An 18,228-nucleotide genomic window follows, 5' to 3' on the forward strand; every position below is an offset into this window, starting at 1 on the left:
GCGCATCAGGCCTCGCGCCAAACTTAAAGGTTGGGAATCCTCATAATATCCCATATGGCTACGCGCCAAACTTAAAGGTTGGGAATCCTCATAATATCCCATATGGCTACGCGCCATACTTAAAGGTTGGGAATCCTCATAATATTCCATACGGCTACGCGCCAAACTTAAAGGTTGGGAATCCTCATAATATCCCATATGGCTACGCGCCAAACTTAAAGGTTGGGAATCCTCATAATATCCCATATGGCTACGCGCCAAACTTAAAGGTTGGGAATCCTCATAATATCCCATATGGCTACGCGCCAAACTTAAAGGTTGGGAATCCTCATAATATCCCATATGGCTACGCGCCATACTTGAAGGTTAGGAATCCTCATAATATCCCATATGGCTACACGCCATACTTCAAGGTTGGGAATCCTCATAATATCCCATATGGCTACACGCCATACTTAAAGGTTGGGAATCCTCATAAACCCATACGGCTTCGCGCCAAATACAAGACCGAGCGCGGCTCCGCTCCGTTCAACATGCACACCACCATGATGCTTGAGCGCAGTCGCATATCACATGCTCATGCACCACATATGCTCACGCATATTACATGTGCTTACGCATCACATGCTCACACATCACAGTCTACGCGCATGCGCACGCAACATCTGCGCATGGCGCATGACATAAAGTCTACGCGCACGCGCACGCAACATCTGCGCGTGGCGCGGGACATAAAGTCTACGCGCACGCGCACGCAACATCTGCGCGTGGCGCGGGACGTAAAGTCTACGCGCACGCGCATGCAACATCTGCGCGTGGCGCATAACACAAGCAAGAGCCTATGCGCACGCGCATGCAACATCTGCGCGCGTCGCATGACGCACAGTCTACGCGCACGCGCAAGCTTTATTATTATTATAGCTCGTAAGTCGCAACTCGCGCAAGCTTTATTATTCTCATAGCTCGTAAGCCGCAACTCGCGCAAGCTTCATTATTATTCTCATAGCTCGTAAGCCGCAACTCGCGCAAGCTTCATTATTATTATAGCTCGTAAGCCGCAACTCGCGCAAGCTCTATTATTATAGCTCGTAAGCCGCCTCACGCGCAAGCTTTATTATTATTATAGCTCGTAAGTCGCCTCACGCGCAAGCTTTATTATTCTCATAGCTCGTAAGCCGCAACTCGCGCAAGCTTCATTATTATTCTCATAGCTCGTAAGCCGCAACTCGCGCAAGCTTCATCATTATTATAGCTCGTAAGCCGCAACTCGCGCAAGTTCTATTATTATAGCTCGTAAGCCGCCTCACGCGCAAGCTTTATTATTATTATAGCTCGTAAGTCGCCTCACGCGCAAGCTTTATTATTCTCATAGCTCGTAAGCCGCAACTCGCGCAAGCTTCATTATTATTCTCATAGCTCGTAAGCCGCAACTCGCGCAAACTCCATTATTATTATAGCTCGTAAGTCGCCTCACGCGCAAGCTTTATTATTATTATAGCTCGTAAGTCGCCTCACGCGCAAGCTTTATTATTCTTATAGCTCATAAGTCGCCTTGCGCGCAGGCTTTATTATTCTTATAGCTCGTAAGTCGCCTCGCGCGCAGTTTTTTATTATTATTCTTATAGCTCGTAAGTCGCCTCGCGCGCAGTTTTTTTTATTCTTATAGATCCGTAAGTCGCCTCGCGCGCAGGCTTTATTATTCTCATAGATCTGTAAGTCGCCTCGCGCGCAGGCTTTATTATTCTCATAACTCATAAGCTGCCTCGCGCGCAAGTTATGTAACATTATTATCAAGATGCGCGCTCCATCTTTTATCAGGCCTCGCGCCACTATGATGCGTGCTATATCTTATTTATGACAGGGCACCATCATTATCACAAGGACCGCAACATGTCACCATCATGGGGAAAACCTCCCAAAACTCAGACAATAAAGACAAGGCCGAAGGAAAGGGAAAAAACCGCCCCATGACCTAACACACCTCATAAAGTCCAGCGCTCCACCTAGACGCTTGCGCGCCCAGGAGCAACGCTGGACTTGGGGGGCTTGTAGGGGTATGGTACTAAACCCGGTTTTGCGACCCTAAATTTATTATGTTTGGCTTATTTTATTATATGGACTAATACAATGTTATTGGGCTGAGGGGGTTTTGTGGAGGTAACCCTAACTGGGCTAGGCCCATTAGGGTACCATGATGGTGGCCATGAGACTCTCTATATAAGGAGGTCTCCACCTCCTTATTAAAAGGTCACGCTCAATAAGAGCCACCACCACTTTTTTGTGTCTGTAAACAAGAGATCCTCTGGATTTCTTAGCAGTCACCTCCACACCCCCGAAAAGCCATTGCAGGTCGCAAGCAATCGAAGAAGAAGATCAAGTCGTGGTTCGTTCATCTCGAAAATCCGTGGAAACATCGTCATGGATCAGGTCAGATTCATTTCGTGCTTCGACACCAATAATTTCCGCATATTATTGATTCCCATAGGAAGAATAGTGCTGTAATTACATGCAAACAGAAAGTCAAACCAGGTCAAAGATGACAAGGTCCATTAACATTCTTTCTTTTTCATGAATGGGACTTAGCATTTTGTTCACATGTTATTGTGATAAAGTTCAAAACTTTAGTTAATGCTGGAGGTGGGTTTGTTGCACCAAGACTTGAACCCATGACTTAATAAATGAGTCGAGCCTGAGACAGTGAGACAAAATGAACTTGTTGACTCGCTCGACTCATTTAATTCAAAGTCAAAATTTAGATACACGTAAATTTTAAGTTTTGTAATTTATGGATTCTAATAATTCATGTTTATACTATTAATCTTTTATATTATATATATGTATGTCAATACGTGTAAAAAAATACAAATTAAAATAATTAAAAATCAAAAACTAAAATAAAAAAACTTATTACTAAAGTATAGAAATAAAGTAGGCTCGAGCTCTTGACAAGCCGAGCTCGAGCTCAACATTTATGCTCGTTAAAATGAGCATGTCGAGCAGGCTCGGATTAGTCTGTAAACAAGCCAAGCCCATGAACACCCTGACTCGGCTCGTTTACGGTGCATAGCCAGCTTGGTGCACCAAGACTCGAACTCACAACATAATGGTAAGAAAAGATTCAACAACATAGACCATCTTGAAGCACCAAGACTCAAGGCTAGAAGCCTACAACACCATTGACTCGAACCCACATTGACTCAAACCCATGAGTCCATGACACAAGAATGGGTTGGAGATATTTTTGAGTTTTGACCTCAATGTTAGCTTCAAACTACCAACCTTTTTTTTTTATCAACAATGGAGTTATAAAACACTCCATTGCTAGCTCAACTTTAATATGAACAAAGCTTAGTGAGTACTTACAGAGTTACAGGATATTAAGAGAGAAAGAGATATGAGGTTTGTCATGTAGATAGATGGATATTTGTAGGGGATAATTTTTTGTTTTTTTCACTTTATATTTTTGCAGATGGGCTGTTTGCTGGATTTTTTTCTCCTTTGGGACCATTACATTAGTACATTATCCGAATTTTTCTTCAAAGTTCAGACAACCATGATATTTCTTTGATACAAAGTACGTTAATAAATGTTTTATAATGTATAAATCATACCCCTTTTTTAAGCAAATGAAGTAGCATGTGAAAAGAAGATACATGAATATCATAAAACATTTTACCTATGGACAGAAAAAGAAATTTTACTTGGTTTTGGTTTTACTATTGTCTTTTAATTTAAAATCGGGCAGGGCCGTCTCCGAGGATTTAAATACCTCGGCCGAGCCGGAAAAAAAAGGCCCATAGCCTAACGAGTAACGAAATATATAATCTAATTTTTTTTAAACAAGGCTTAATGTTATAACAATAAACATAGAAAAATATATTAATTAAAATCAAATACCGTGATAATTAACGATTAACCAATGATTCATGAAACTCTCTTAAGTCCTAACATTGGAAAAAAAATAGCTTGGTCATTGGTGGCTAGCTTGGTCAACCGTGGAGGAGCCTGGTGGTTAACAACGAACCAACAGTGGTGGTCGGCTAGGTTGGTCGTTGATCAGCATTCGCAAAGAAGGAAAGAACCAAAAAGAAATTTCATCGATCGCTATTTCTTTTATTTTGCATAGGGTTTTTATTTAATTTTTTTTAGTTTTTAGTTTTAGTTTGGGCCCAATAATTTAAACTTAATTAAATGGATTGTGAATAGAAAATAATTTCGAGTCCAATAATTACAAGATGATAAAGAGCAATTCATATTTTATAAGTTTTTTATTTTTAAATGTATATATAAAAAATATAAATAAAAAAATTTTAGCCCCTAAAAATTACGTGCCCCGGCCGGCGGTCCAACCGGCGCCACCCTCCAGCCGGCCCTGAAATCGGGTAACAATCATGACATTGGCACACTATTCAATATATATGTTGATCTAGGTAAAAAAAACTATACCGCGTTTCATTTTGGTCTAATCAAAATTATATAAAGGGCCAAATTTGTTTTACTCTATATGGCCGGCCAAAAAAGATATAAACTCATCGCCCTAACTAACCATGCAACCACTGCCACCCCATTGTCACTAGTCACTACCCACCAAAGCCACTACCCACCTATGCCGTTGTCGGTGCCACCTGCCCATAACTCCTGCCTCCTACTCTGCCTCCCCCAACCGTCGCCACTAGTCGTCATGTAGACAACATAGCAACTAAACTCATTTTGATACTCTCTTCTATAAAAAGATCCATTTTAACATGAGTCAGTTTTGTTCAAAACATATCTTGACACGTGGTCTAATGTGTCGCTCCCCAAGCTTGGTTTCAAAAAGTTGTGTAGAATACGATGTTTTTATGATTCATATGAACAATATTTACTTTTAAGGATTTTCAGGTTAAAGAACATAATCTAAAGATGACAATATACTAATAAGTCACAAACACTTGATGAAAAGCACACTTTTTACCACGCCAATGCATGATTGAAGATATTGAACAAGTAGTACTATTATTGACCAAGATTGTTCGACCAATAATTTAGAACTATGATGAAAGAATTTGATTATCGCATCCGTGATAATACTTTGATAATTTCCACGTAAACAATAATATCGTTCAATGAAACTATGATGATAGAATTAAATCTCATGCTATCAGTTTTTGAAGACCGTATTTTCAAATTTTTGTATTAAGGGTTCTCGGGGAGAGCCTTGACACTCATCAGGATGTATTCAACATCTATCCTAAGTATAGATTTCGTAATGGATTTGATGATATGATACCTTGTCAATGGCTCTTTTAAGCTCTATGATTTTGTGTGTTTTCTTTTTTAAATAGATATTTACTAATCTTGCATGATCCAATGCGTTTTAACATGCAATGACAATTGTTGAACAAAGTAGGGCCAATGCCATGTGATATTAATCATAGTTGATGTTGGTGGGTACGTTGGTATATCTACTCATTATCTAGTCTAATTGATATTTTGCAAATAGTACATTTGTTTTTAATAGACTTCATATAATAAATGTATATTTAGAATATATTGTGTTATCATTATTTGAGTACAATTGTAATAGTATAGGAGATATGTATCTTCACCCTATGTAAGGGGATATTGTTAATGAGAAGGGACGATGGATAATATTCTAAAATCCTTCATGGTATCATTGAGTTAACCCCAACCCTATCACCCTTCTCAGCCGTCATCTTCCTCCCTCCCTTCTCTACTACTATATATATATATATATATATATATATATATATATATATATATATATATATTTTTTTTTTTCTTCTCTCCCTCATTCTTCTAGTCTCTTACCAGCCCTTACCAGATTATACCTTAAACTGCAACATACATCCAATGGATGCTAAACTTCACCCTACAGTTGCTATCTCCAATATCAAGAATTTCATCCCTGTTGTTCTTGACAATGAAACTGCTCGATATGTTACTTTGTCCGAATTATTCCGGGTCCACTGCATTGCTTTTCAAGTACAAGACCACCTGGAACCCAACAAATCTCCGCTTGATGTTTCTGGTGATAAGGCACAAGTCGAGGAAGTTACTCTGTGGAACCGACTCAATGCCATAGTATTACAGTGGATATATGGGACAATATCTACTGATCTCCTTCAAACAATCATTAAACCAAAAGTCACTGCCTATAATGCTTGGCTTGCCCTTGAAACTCTATTCCAAGATAACAAACCATCCCGAGCCCTTCATCTACAACACAAAATCACCAACACTCGATTAGAGAATTTTCCTGACATGGAATCTTACTGCAGAGAGATTAAGGTATTGGCTGATCAACTAACCAATGTTGATGCTCCACTTTCAAATCAACAATTGGTGCTTCAATTCTTCATGGGATTAACCGAACAATATGAAACAACGGCTGCCATACTTCAGAACAAGAAACCATTCCCAGACTTCAACGAGGCCCGCTCTAGTTTATGTGCAGCTGAATCACAGAAGGCACACCAAACTTTACATGCATCTAAGGCGGCTGCCACAGCCCTACAAGCCTCTTCTACAAAATCTGATGCCTCAAACTCACTTTGGTCGTGGTCGGGACTACTCTCGGCAGGAGGTTCACACTTCGGAACAGGGTCGTGGCAGGGGTTGTTCTCGTGGCAGGGGACGTGGTCGCCAATCTTATGGTCGTGGTCGGGGATCCCTCTACCCAACTCAACAAATTGGATTTTCTCCCTGGCAACCGATGATGGCAACCAGCCCCTGGTACCAGTGGTCCACCCCACCATGTCCTTACCCAACAGCCGCTAGATCTCCTACTCCAACCCAAGGCACTCACGGTATTCTGGGCCCACGCCCTACTCAAGCATACACAGCTGGCTATGCTCCAACTGACATCGAGCAAGCTCTTCACACAATGTCTCTTTATCCACCGGAGCAACTTTGGTTCATGGACACGGGGGCAACAGACCATATGACCAACAACCCAGGTAACTTCTCGTCTTTTTTTAATACAGGCATTTCTCGTAACATTATTGTTGGTGATGGTGATACCATTCCTGTTAGTGGATACGGCAATCAAACCTTAAAACCACCTTACCCACCTTTTAAACTAAATAATGTCCTTTTAGTCCCTAATATCATTAAAAACCTTTTATCCGTCCGCCGTTTCACAACGGACAATCAAGTGTCTATTAAATTTGATCCGTTTGGATTTCTTGTGAAGGACCTCAAGACCAAAGCTCGTATCCTACGCAGCAATAGCTCTGGGGATCTCTATCCTCTCACACCTCAACAATTATCCAAGATTCGCTCTTCATCAATGTTTGTTGATATATCTCAAGACGTCTGGTATCAACGATTAGGCCACCCTGGGCCAAAACTATTGAATTCTCTTAAAGTCTAGTTTTATTAATTTTGGTCGATTAAACAATAAACTATGTCAATCTTGTGTGTTTGGGAAATTTACTAGACTTCCATTTGTTGCCTCTTATACACCTACTTGTATGCCTTTTGACATAATCCATAGTGATCTACGGACATCACCCGTTATTAGCACTGCTGGACATCGATATTATATCTTCATTGTTGATTTTACTAATTTTTTATGGACATACCCGCTTAGCCATAAATCTGATGTTTACTCCACATTTACTCATTTCTCAAACCTTATACAAACACAATTTAACCGGAAAATTAAACTATTTCAATGTGACAACGGTAAAGAATATGCAAATTCATCATTTAAAAAATTTTGTCAACATAACAGCATGATTTTCCGGTTTTCTTGTCCACCCACCTCCTCCCAAAATGGAAAAGCGGAACGCACCATTCGCTCCATCAATAATATAATCCGAACCCTTTTAGCCCAAGCACACCTACCAAATAATTTGTGGCACCACGCCTTGGATATAGCCACCTATCTTCTAAACATCTTACCTAATACGAATAAACAACTCAAAACTCCAACCCAATTACTATACCACCTGTAACATTCGTTATTTTACAAACACGAAAACCCGACCCATTTCAAAATTTTGGTTTAGTTTATAAATATATGTGTGTAAATATATTTTCCTCAAATTCATTTCGATGTATTTTATTTATTATTCCTCATTAATAAATGTCCTTGATGATGTCGTTCGCTCGTTTATATTACATTTGATCAATTAATAAAATCTCCGAGATTTAAAGTTTTATTAAACTTCGATTCGCAAACTAACCGGGTATAATATAATAAATATCCAAAACTATAACTTACATCACATTTTTTTTATACATTTCAAATTTAGGTTTATATGTAATTATAATTTAAATTGTGTTTTAAAGTATCTTGAAAGTGCATGGGCTAAATTGAAAGTTTTATGTATCTTAATTAAGGGGCTGTTTGGGATTCCTTATTTTCAGCTCCTTATAACTTATAAGGAGAAGTCATAAGTTACAAAAGTGTAACTTATCAACATTTCCTTTCACATAACAAGGAAACCCAAACACTTTTTTTTTAACTTATGATAAGTATAAGTTATAAGGAGGTAAAAATAAGGAATCCCAAACAGCCTCTAAGAAAACCAGCCATCACCTTCATCGACTTTCCGGCAAGCCGCAGCTCCGACGTCGGCAGTCCGTTTGTCCCTCTTAAAAACGCGATTAAACACAAACAATGATCTTGTGAATTATTAAAACTATAATAATATCATAATAAGAGAATAACCCAGCCGTCACCCCCCCCCCCCCACCTGCTCGTTTTCCCGACCTCAAGTTCCGGCCAGCCGTCCAGCGAAGCACAAGGAATTTCCAACAACCTTCGTTTTGGCCGTAAATCACGCGAGTTGACCCATTTAAATTCAATAACGACATTAACCATTTGTAACTAACATTATTCAATGTATTAATTTGATTATAACGTCTCGTAAACGCAAGAATAGCCGTAACTATCGCCGGACTTTATGCTGCGATCAAATCGTTGTAATTAACCCGTAATTGACACAATTGTTAGTATAAATAGGACACAATTCGTCTTCTAAACTTGCTCAAATCATCCAATTAAACTAAAGCACACTCTTTCTCACTCAATTCACTCGATTATAGTCGTCTCCGGCCATCCCGTCGTTATCCCTCTTTCCGGCATCTTTCGAGGTAATTAATTCATGTTTTTACATTGCAATTAACAGCTAAACAAAACCCCTAACATCAAACAATCATACAGTGAACAGAATTATCAAATTGAATATAGGGTTTTAAGGTGGAAGAAGATGAACTGTGTTACTGCACTTATATTGTTTTTGGTTTTGTCATAATTCAAATGAGTTATCTAGACCGGTTGGCTGTTGCTTGTAGGTGTGATCATGAGGACCCGGGTTCGAACCCGGGTCAGACTGATTTTCTTTTTTCTTTTTTTTTTGTATTTTAATTACTTTTCTTTATTTATTAAAAATCAAATTAATTATTTAAAAATCATAATAAATCATTATACATTAAATAAAATCATTTTAAAGTACCTAAAATTATTATAAACTAATTTTTTGCATTTACCTTAAAACCCAACTTTTTATTATTCGTTAAAGTTATAAAACCCAATATTTTTTTTATTAAATACCTTTTCGTTAATATTATAAATCTTTTCGTTAACTTTAAATACGCTAAAACAGTCTAAACGAGAATGAGATTAGACCGTTAAAGTTAGTTTACAATTCGTTAGCTTTTATTTCAGTAAATTTAGAACTCGCTAACATAATCTTTTCCGAGTTAAAGCTATAATTAAAATCCGTAACTCGCAAATATCATATTCCTCTTAATAATGTTAATTTATTATTCTAGTGATTAAAATAATACTTAATTAATTTAAAACGTTAAAATAAAACCTATGCTATCAAAACTCTCATATTAATGTTAAAGTTATAAACATAGCTAAATTTCGTCAAACTCAAATATAATATTATATTATAATTTTCCATAAAAAAGGTAATAAAAATATTTTAAAAACCCTTTATCTAAATTATTGTTTTTCATTAATTCCGTTAGTTAGTATTTAAATATTTGTATTTATTTATAGTTCGAGAAGTTCAAACGTTTTGGATTCTTTAAACGCATTTTCGATCGCTTCGGTTTTGTTACCGTGCTATCGGCTTTTATTACAAGTTTATCTTCGCATTCGAGGTGAGTTTCTTGCAACCCCCTTTTAAACGTTTTCATATTTTGGGGTAGCATGTGTATCTTATTACAAATTCAAAGTATTACAATTTCACTTATAAACTACAATTCATATATGGACTTGTGTGTTACTTGATTACTTGCTCGAATTTACTTGCACGTGGTAGCCTCAATAAATATGATCACACGTCCCCCTTTGCACTCAGGTCCATTTGTATCGAGTGGAAAATGGCCTCATTATCCGAGTACGTTGGTTGTTACCAACTGGAAAGGACCTTACCTGCGCGATTACTCGAGTACGTTGGTTGATATTAACTGGAAAGGACTTTACTTGCTCGTTTATCACTTGTCCATGAATTGTATGATTTTTTTACGTATTATATCAAACTGTGGGAATCTCACCAGCTATGTTCATAGCTGACTTTATTTTATACATATGTTACAGCTGTAGAGATACAAGGATGAAAGTTAGAAGACATGTAGCATGCTTATAGGATATTCAAATAACAACTTATCATTTGTTTATTTATTTGTTACAACTTGTATTATTTGATAAACTTGTGTTACATGAGATTTAAGTGAAATAATATTACTATGGTCACCTAATAGTGTCACGTGTGTTTGAGCAATCTATACGTCACACTCAGGCGTTTTCGCTTTAGCCGGGGTGTTACACCACCGCTTGCCCACCTACGATCACCTACGAGTGTTCGGATGTCTATGTTACCCCCTTCTTCCTAATACAACTATTCACAAGTTACAACCTCGATCCACTCATTGTGTCTTTCTCGGATATCCAACCGAGCATCGGGGATACAAATGCCTCGACCTAACGAATCACAAAATCATAATTTTTCGTCACGTTCAATTTGATGAAACAGTATGTCCTTTTGCAACTATTTCCCGACCTAAATTACAAAACTACGAATTTCTAACTTCTTCTCTGAATCCCCTCTTATGGTCTCACACTCAACCTATTAGCCCAACCCACCGGTCCCCATTTCTCAGTTCACAACAGCCTACAATATCGCCCTCCACCTCGGCCCAATAGAACAATTCCCATCCCACCATTCCACTCTAAACATATTCACGCAGGCCCAAACACCCAGTTCAACAAACACCGACAACCACATCCACCTCCACCTTCTTCCCCAACCCTCTAGACCCAAGTCCACCAGATACAATAAATGTATCTGACCCACAACACAATCTGGCAACTTCTGCCCCCTCCACCGGTCGAACCATTCGCACTCGCTCCATGGACGGAATCGTTAGACCTAAACAATCTTTCAACCTTTACACCTCAGTCACTGAACCAATTCCCAAAAACCCAAAGATTGCCTTATCCACTCCGGAATGGCATAACGCCATGACGGTCGAGTTTAATGCCGTTATTAAAAATAAGACGTGGGAGTTAGTTCCACGCCAACCCGAAATGAATGTCATTCGTAGCATGTGGATCTTTCGTCATAAGTTCAAGTCCGATGGGACCCTTGAACGCTATAAAGCCCGGTTAGTTTGTGATGGGGGTAACCAACAAATTGGTGTGGACTGTGGTGAAACTTTTAGTCCGGTTGTAAAACCGGCTACTATACGAACGATCTTAACCCTTGCTTTAGTTAATCCTGAAGTCACTTTATGGCCTCAAACAAGCACCTAGGGCTGGTACCAACGGTTTACTGATTTTGTATCTACTATTGGATTCGGAAACTGCATACCTTCTCATTTACGTGGACAAAATAATTCTCACCACGTCCACAAATAACCTTCGTCTTCAACTGATGGCTCGTCTAGCCGGGGAATTTGACATGAAAGATTTGGCCCCTTAAGCTATTTTTTGGGCATTACGGTGTCTCGGACAGGTAATCACTTGTTCCTCTCACAACAGGGCTACACACATGACATTCTTAAACGTGTTGGCATGGCACAATGTAAATCGGTTCCCACACCCGTCGAGACCAAACCGAAACTCAGTCATTCTGATAGCCCTAATTTTGAGGACTCGATGCTTTATCGAAGTCTTGCAGGAGCATTACAGTACCTGACATTTACATGTCCGGATATTTCATATGCGGTACAACAAATTTACATTCATATGCATTCACCAAAACAGTCACACTGGGATGCTCTTCAACGAATTTTAAGGTATCTTAAAGGTACAACCTCATATGGTTTAACTCTTAGTCCGTCGAAGACCGTATCTTTACGTGCCTGCACCGATGCCGACTGGGCTGGCTGCCCTGCTACACGTCGATCTACGTCCGGATATTGCGTCTATCTTGGGGACAAGCTTGTTTCTTGGTCGTCTAAAAGGCAAGCTACTATCTCTCGCTCAAGTGCGGAAGCCGAATACAGAGCTGTGGCTAACATGGTAGCTGAAATCTGCTGGATACGAAATCTCCTGTTAGAACTTCACAAGCCGTTAACTATGGCTACTTTGGTATATTGCGACAATGTTAGTGCCATCTACCTTTCCAGCAATCCAGTTCAGCATCAACAAATTAAACATATTGAATTGGACATACATTTTGTTCGCGAGCAGGTTCAACGAGGCACTGTACGGATACTACATGTACCGACCAGATTTTAGATAGCTGATATCTTTACCAAAGGTCTTCCCAAGCTGTTGTTTGATGATTTTCGCTCCAGTAATAGACTTCGTATAATAAATGTATATTTAGAATATATTGTGTTATTATTATTTGAGTACAATTGTAATAGTATAGGAGATATGTATATTCACCCTATATAAGGGGATATTGTTAATGAGAAGGGACAATGGATAATATTCTAAAATCCTTCAGTTTTGTAGGTAACAACAAGAAGTGCGGATACCAAGTGTAGTCAATCAACTCCATAAAAACATAATGGTTGAAGCAAAATTGATTGTGGTTAGACCAACTCAAATGATAGACGGGAAAGAATGACCAGCTTACTATTTCTTCCATTCTTTTCGTATTTCTCTCTCATTCCTTCACTCAGAAAAATGTTGAAAATTCGACATTCTCTCTTATTCCTCTCATAAAAATGTTGACATGCCACAACATCAATAAAAAAAAACGTTGTTGGAGATGGTCTTAAAGTTATGATTGGACTTTGTGGGAAATGATATTTTCTTAACTATCAAGGTATCTTTTTCCCTTACAACACCTAATGTAATTTACCTTTACACGTACCCGACCCTTTTGAAGTTAAAAGCGAACATAGCATCTCAATTTATTATAATATTAAGAAATTTTTTTCCAAAAATTTTCAACTTTTAGAATTCGTTTTTGGCTACTTACAGGTTGAGCCACCTCTAAACATGGTACACCAAATTGAATCTTAAAAGCAAGTCATAAAGAGAGTTGTATACTAGTCGAGTCAATCTGAGTCATGTCAAGACGGATTGAGCTCTAAGTTAAATGAGTCAAATGGGCTTGGCTCGTTTATTTAAACAAGCTAAAATGTTTAGTTCGAACTCAACTCATGAGCCAGCTCTTGGTTCATCAAGTCAACCCGTTTATTTATAAAAAAATTGAACTATGTATATGTTTTTTTATAAATATTGATATCTATAAAAACAAAATGAACCAACAGACTTTCATAAGTAGTGCGAACCTGACTACACTTTATGAGAATCAATGAATCATGAGGCCAAAAGCTAGAAAATGATAAATGCTAACTCAGCCTAAGATGACCAAAAGGATACATAAATCTATAATCTTAACTTACAAAAGACTCCACTCTATTTTATAGTTAAGATGACTGCATTGCCACTTTTCTTTCACTAACGTGATATGAGACGAACCAAAAACAAAGATTTCAGTTTCATAACTAAAATATGATAACTCTTAAAAATCAGTCCTTTCCCATTTCCCATACCACTTTTCCCTTATCACATCTCTTTATCTTTTAGTACATATACTATCTTTATACTCTCTTCTTTATTGTAGATTATACATAAAAAGCAACCACAAGATATGTGCATAATTGTATATATGTTTTGTCTTAATCAAATGGTGAAGCTCGGATGAAAACACAAGGGGCGGGCTCAAATCTTCGGGACGAAACAGGTAAATATGCATTGCTGCCCAATCCGCATGCCGGGAGGGGGGGGGGGGGCGGGACCAGGCTTAAGCTATCCTTCGCCCCTGGTCTTCATATTTTATAATTTAAACGAGTCAAACAAGCGAGCCAGCTAACAACCTGGCTTGGGTTCACCTCGTTTACAAACCGAGTCAAATGCATCCCATTGATAATAATGTATAAATCTATTCCTTATCTTGTAACTGAAACAAAAATGAGTAATTTGTATTCGAATATATTATAGAATTCATCATAATTTAGATTGAAAAATACATAACATACAACCTCAGATGCATTTAGTACAAGCACTTAATTACTAAACTTCCAAAAGTCATGTCACATTTTCACCAATTTATACAAATAGGTACCGAACCGTTGAACTAGTTACCCTACAGCATACGATCTGCTAAGGACGGCAATCTTCGGAAGAAGTTCAACGCAGGCGACGGCATCCTGTCCCTAAAGATCGGGTGCCGCATATAGTAAAACCCGAGCGTCATGGCAACCATTTTCGATGGTACAAGGTACAATACTATTGCTACCACCAAACACATCCCAACAAAGATCCCGGTGGCACGTGGGTCCCGCCACGTAACCAAAGCCTGCACGCGTTCCCCTTGTGTCACAATATCACCTAACACGCTTTGCACACGTGCGCCTAGCATACGAAGCTTGTCATACCTTTCCCGCACCATTTCATTAGGTCTAGTACATGGTAATGAGTCAAACTCCTCATCGAGCTCGTGACCATCGATTGTTTCAGCCAACGAGAGCTTCGGGTCGAAGTGTGGGAGCCGGGCCCGAGCCCTGGCCCGGAACCGATAGTTCCACATCCCGATCACAAACGTGTAAAACGCTAGTGTCGGGATGATTAGGTCTGGAAACCACACAAGCATCATGAGGAGTACATGAACCAAGATAGTAGCTGTCGGATTCTTCCACGAACGCGTGTCGTCCAACCATTTGACCATTTCGATAACCCCGGATAAGACATTGACTATTCTTAACCAATTGGCACGGACTTTCCTCATGCTGAATGCATGAGTGTCTGCATCCAGCATGTGAGTCACCACTTCACGACGAAGTGGTGGCTCAGACCGTGCAAAGTGAGCCGCGGTTATCTTAACCGCTATGGTTCTAAGTACCTCTTGTTGCACCACACCAATTGGCTTGATGTGGTGCATTAACGGTAACAAGGGTTGCGCATATACATTTAAAAAATCAATCGTTGGTGCCATACGCACGAACCGAACCGCCAACTCTAGCTCGCCCATTTTCTTTAAACCAGTTGCATTAAGTAACATTAACGGGTACGAATTTTTGTAAACTTCCCGATCTCTAAAGTAGATAACCGTATACGCACTTTTCCCATACGAAAATCTGATCGCGTGGGCTCTTTTTGACCGTCTGATCCATAAGCCTCCCAACTATCAAAAACTCCGATTGTTAACACCGTGGACGGGTCATAAACTCTCCATGTGTATTGCTCGTTCCATTTTGGGTCTAGATTATCCGAAATGGCCCGTGTTCGTACCCATTTGTTACCATACTTTGCAACCGCATAAGCATCGGTTGACCCCTTGCCATCAATAGACTTCATCGGTAGCAAATTCTTGCACCCGATTATCCCAAGCTCAACCGTGCCAATGGGCGGTTTCCAAAGCTGCTTTGCGGTGGGCCGATAGTCGCTGCAAACATTAGTCGATTCGTCCATCACATGGTATCCCCCGTCGAAGAATACTTTGACTTGAACCCGACCACGATAAACTCTCTTCTCTTCGTTCGGGTCTTTAAAGGTTAACCATCTTGATACCACATCTCTATCGTCCACGCGACGCTCTATGGTGGCTAAAGGGATGATTGTATCGCCTTTAACCGTGGTTTCTTTAGACCCGCGTTGTTCAACCAAAAAAAAAAATGATTGTTCGGTGAATGGTTTGGCCGCAACAAACATCAAGTCTTCGGTCCACGAAGAAGATCCGTTATGTGTGATGACGAATTTGGTTTTTTGAACTACCCGAGTTGGGCTTTGATTTGGAACGATGACGAGAGGGAAACGTCTTGGGCCTCGACGATCGTGGCACGCAAGTACCATAACTTCGGTGACTGGTAGATTTTGGACCGGGAGCTTGGATTACCGGCTGTGTCGGTTTTCCAAGCTTCCGGAAACGACTCGTCCGCTTGTGTTCCGACCCATGTAGCCAACATAAGATCTCCTCTGTGAGCCCCACCTCCTTCTAGTCTGTACCACTGTGGGGCCAACGAGCTATCACGAGTGGTGTCAAAACATATCCCACCTAGGAAATTGTGTCCCGCCACATCAGACATCGAGGTCGAGATCAGCGGGTCCCACACGGAGATCTCAAGGATCGAGGCCGAATCTTGGGTGTCTCGTCGGAATGCGAATGTTTGATCCCACTCAAAGTACATCGTTTTACGAGCTGGTTTTGATATGACCTGGCAACCCGAAACCACTATCTTGGTAACCGGGTGGCCCAGTGTAGGTAAAGACCGAGCTTTAACCACCTGAACAAATAGGTAGTGCATTTTATCGACTAGATCGAACGATGACCTTTCGATCGGGAACCAATCCGATACATCTGTCGTGAAGCTACTAATCGACGATACCCGAGGGATCGGCTGTGGGCCCACCGGAATATCACCGCCAATTCTAATATCCGGCATGGATTTCGATGTTTTTAGTCGATCTTGAATAAGTGGCTCTTCCTTCACCGGTGTACCTGGTTCAACAACCGGATCACCATCACCACCACCATCGGCTATTCCGGTGTCTTGACCGGAATTTTCATTCGGTGCCGCCTCCGCCGCTGGTGTCTCTTCTGGCGGCTTCGGTTCCGTCTTCACCTCCTCCGCCGGCGGCGGAGACGGCGGAACCACCACCGGCGGCGCCTCATCGGAAAAATAAATTTTCAAACCAATGTCACCTTGAATCCAATTAAACAAATGCTTCTTCTCCAACGGATAATAAATCAAAGCCTCCTCACCTTTCTTCACAAACTGCCGTGAATCCAACCGGACTCTACCAAGAAAATTGTTTCTGGTGGTGGGTCCCAGACTGCGGTCATGGTTAACATCAACTTCAAGCATGTCACCAAACACATCCGATGGTTTGCCGACATTAAACTCCAAAACCTCGTTCCAAACCGGGTTTAAATCCCTTGGTATCACTTTGGTCTTCCTTCGTTGACCGTGGAAGTCGAGTATGACGTACGGACTGGATGCTCCATGGCCGTCTTTTGGAAGAAGGTTCCGGGCGTCAACTACTTCTACTATGAGCTTCCGAACAGCCGCCATTGATGGATGTTTTTAAGGGACTGAACAAATGTTTTGTGTTGTAGTGAGTTATGTTTTGTTTTTGTCACATATTATGTTTTGGTGCAAATGTTGAGTGGGAGATGAGAAGAAAAGGTGGTGGGTTTGCCTTCATGAGCAAGTAGGAGGAGAAGCTTTCTTTTGTTGGTATTAATGGAGGGAAATCATGCTTTTTAAAATATAACAGCTTGCTTTGTTTGCTTTTTTCTTTGCTTACTATGGTAATATTTTTAAACACTGATCTAGCGAACTTTAGTTTCTTTTTTAGTTTATTTTTATGATTATTATTAATTTTTTTGAACGGCGAACTTCTTGTCGTATGTGGGATTTGAAACAAATACCTCTCAACCTAAGGGTTTTGCACAACTAGGAGCGCCTTCAACATATATTTCACATGCACGAGAACGAATACGGACGATCATGATATCCAAACCCCCCCATTGGAAGACCCATGCACGAAAGGGTATTCGTTTGTGGGTGTACTGAATTCAAACTTAACCGGATGGAATAGTGGTGGATCCCTCATACACAACCAGTATATCAACAATTCCTTTCAAAACTATTATTATGTTAAGAACCGAGCAAACCACTCGCATAAATCATCTACTGTGTTGATTATTTAATAAATTAATAAGATAGTAAGTAGGCGGTTGTACAGCTAACTTCTGTTTCACATTTGAAACAAAGAAATGAAAATATATTTTGCGG

General features: G+C 39.9%; 1 pseudogene; it reads right to left on the minus strand.

Annotated features, from left to right (window-relative positions):
* Positions 1 to 14,570: 14,570 nt before the first annotated feature.
* LOC143577033 (multiple C2 domain and transmembrane region protein 16 pseudogene) lies at positions 14,571 to 17,509 on the minus strand (annotated as a pseudogene).
* Positions 17,510 to 18,228: the final 719 nt, after the last annotated feature.

Source organism: Bidens hawaiensis, unplaced genomic scaffold (genome assembly GCF_021521415.1).
Source record: "Bidens hawaiensis isolate Kalapana, Puna unplaced genomic scaffold, B.hawaiensis_p1.1 tig00001461_1, whole genome shotgun sequence".
NCBI lineage: Eukaryota > Viridiplantae > Streptophyta > Magnoliopsida > Asterales > Asteraceae > Bidens > Bidens hawaiensis.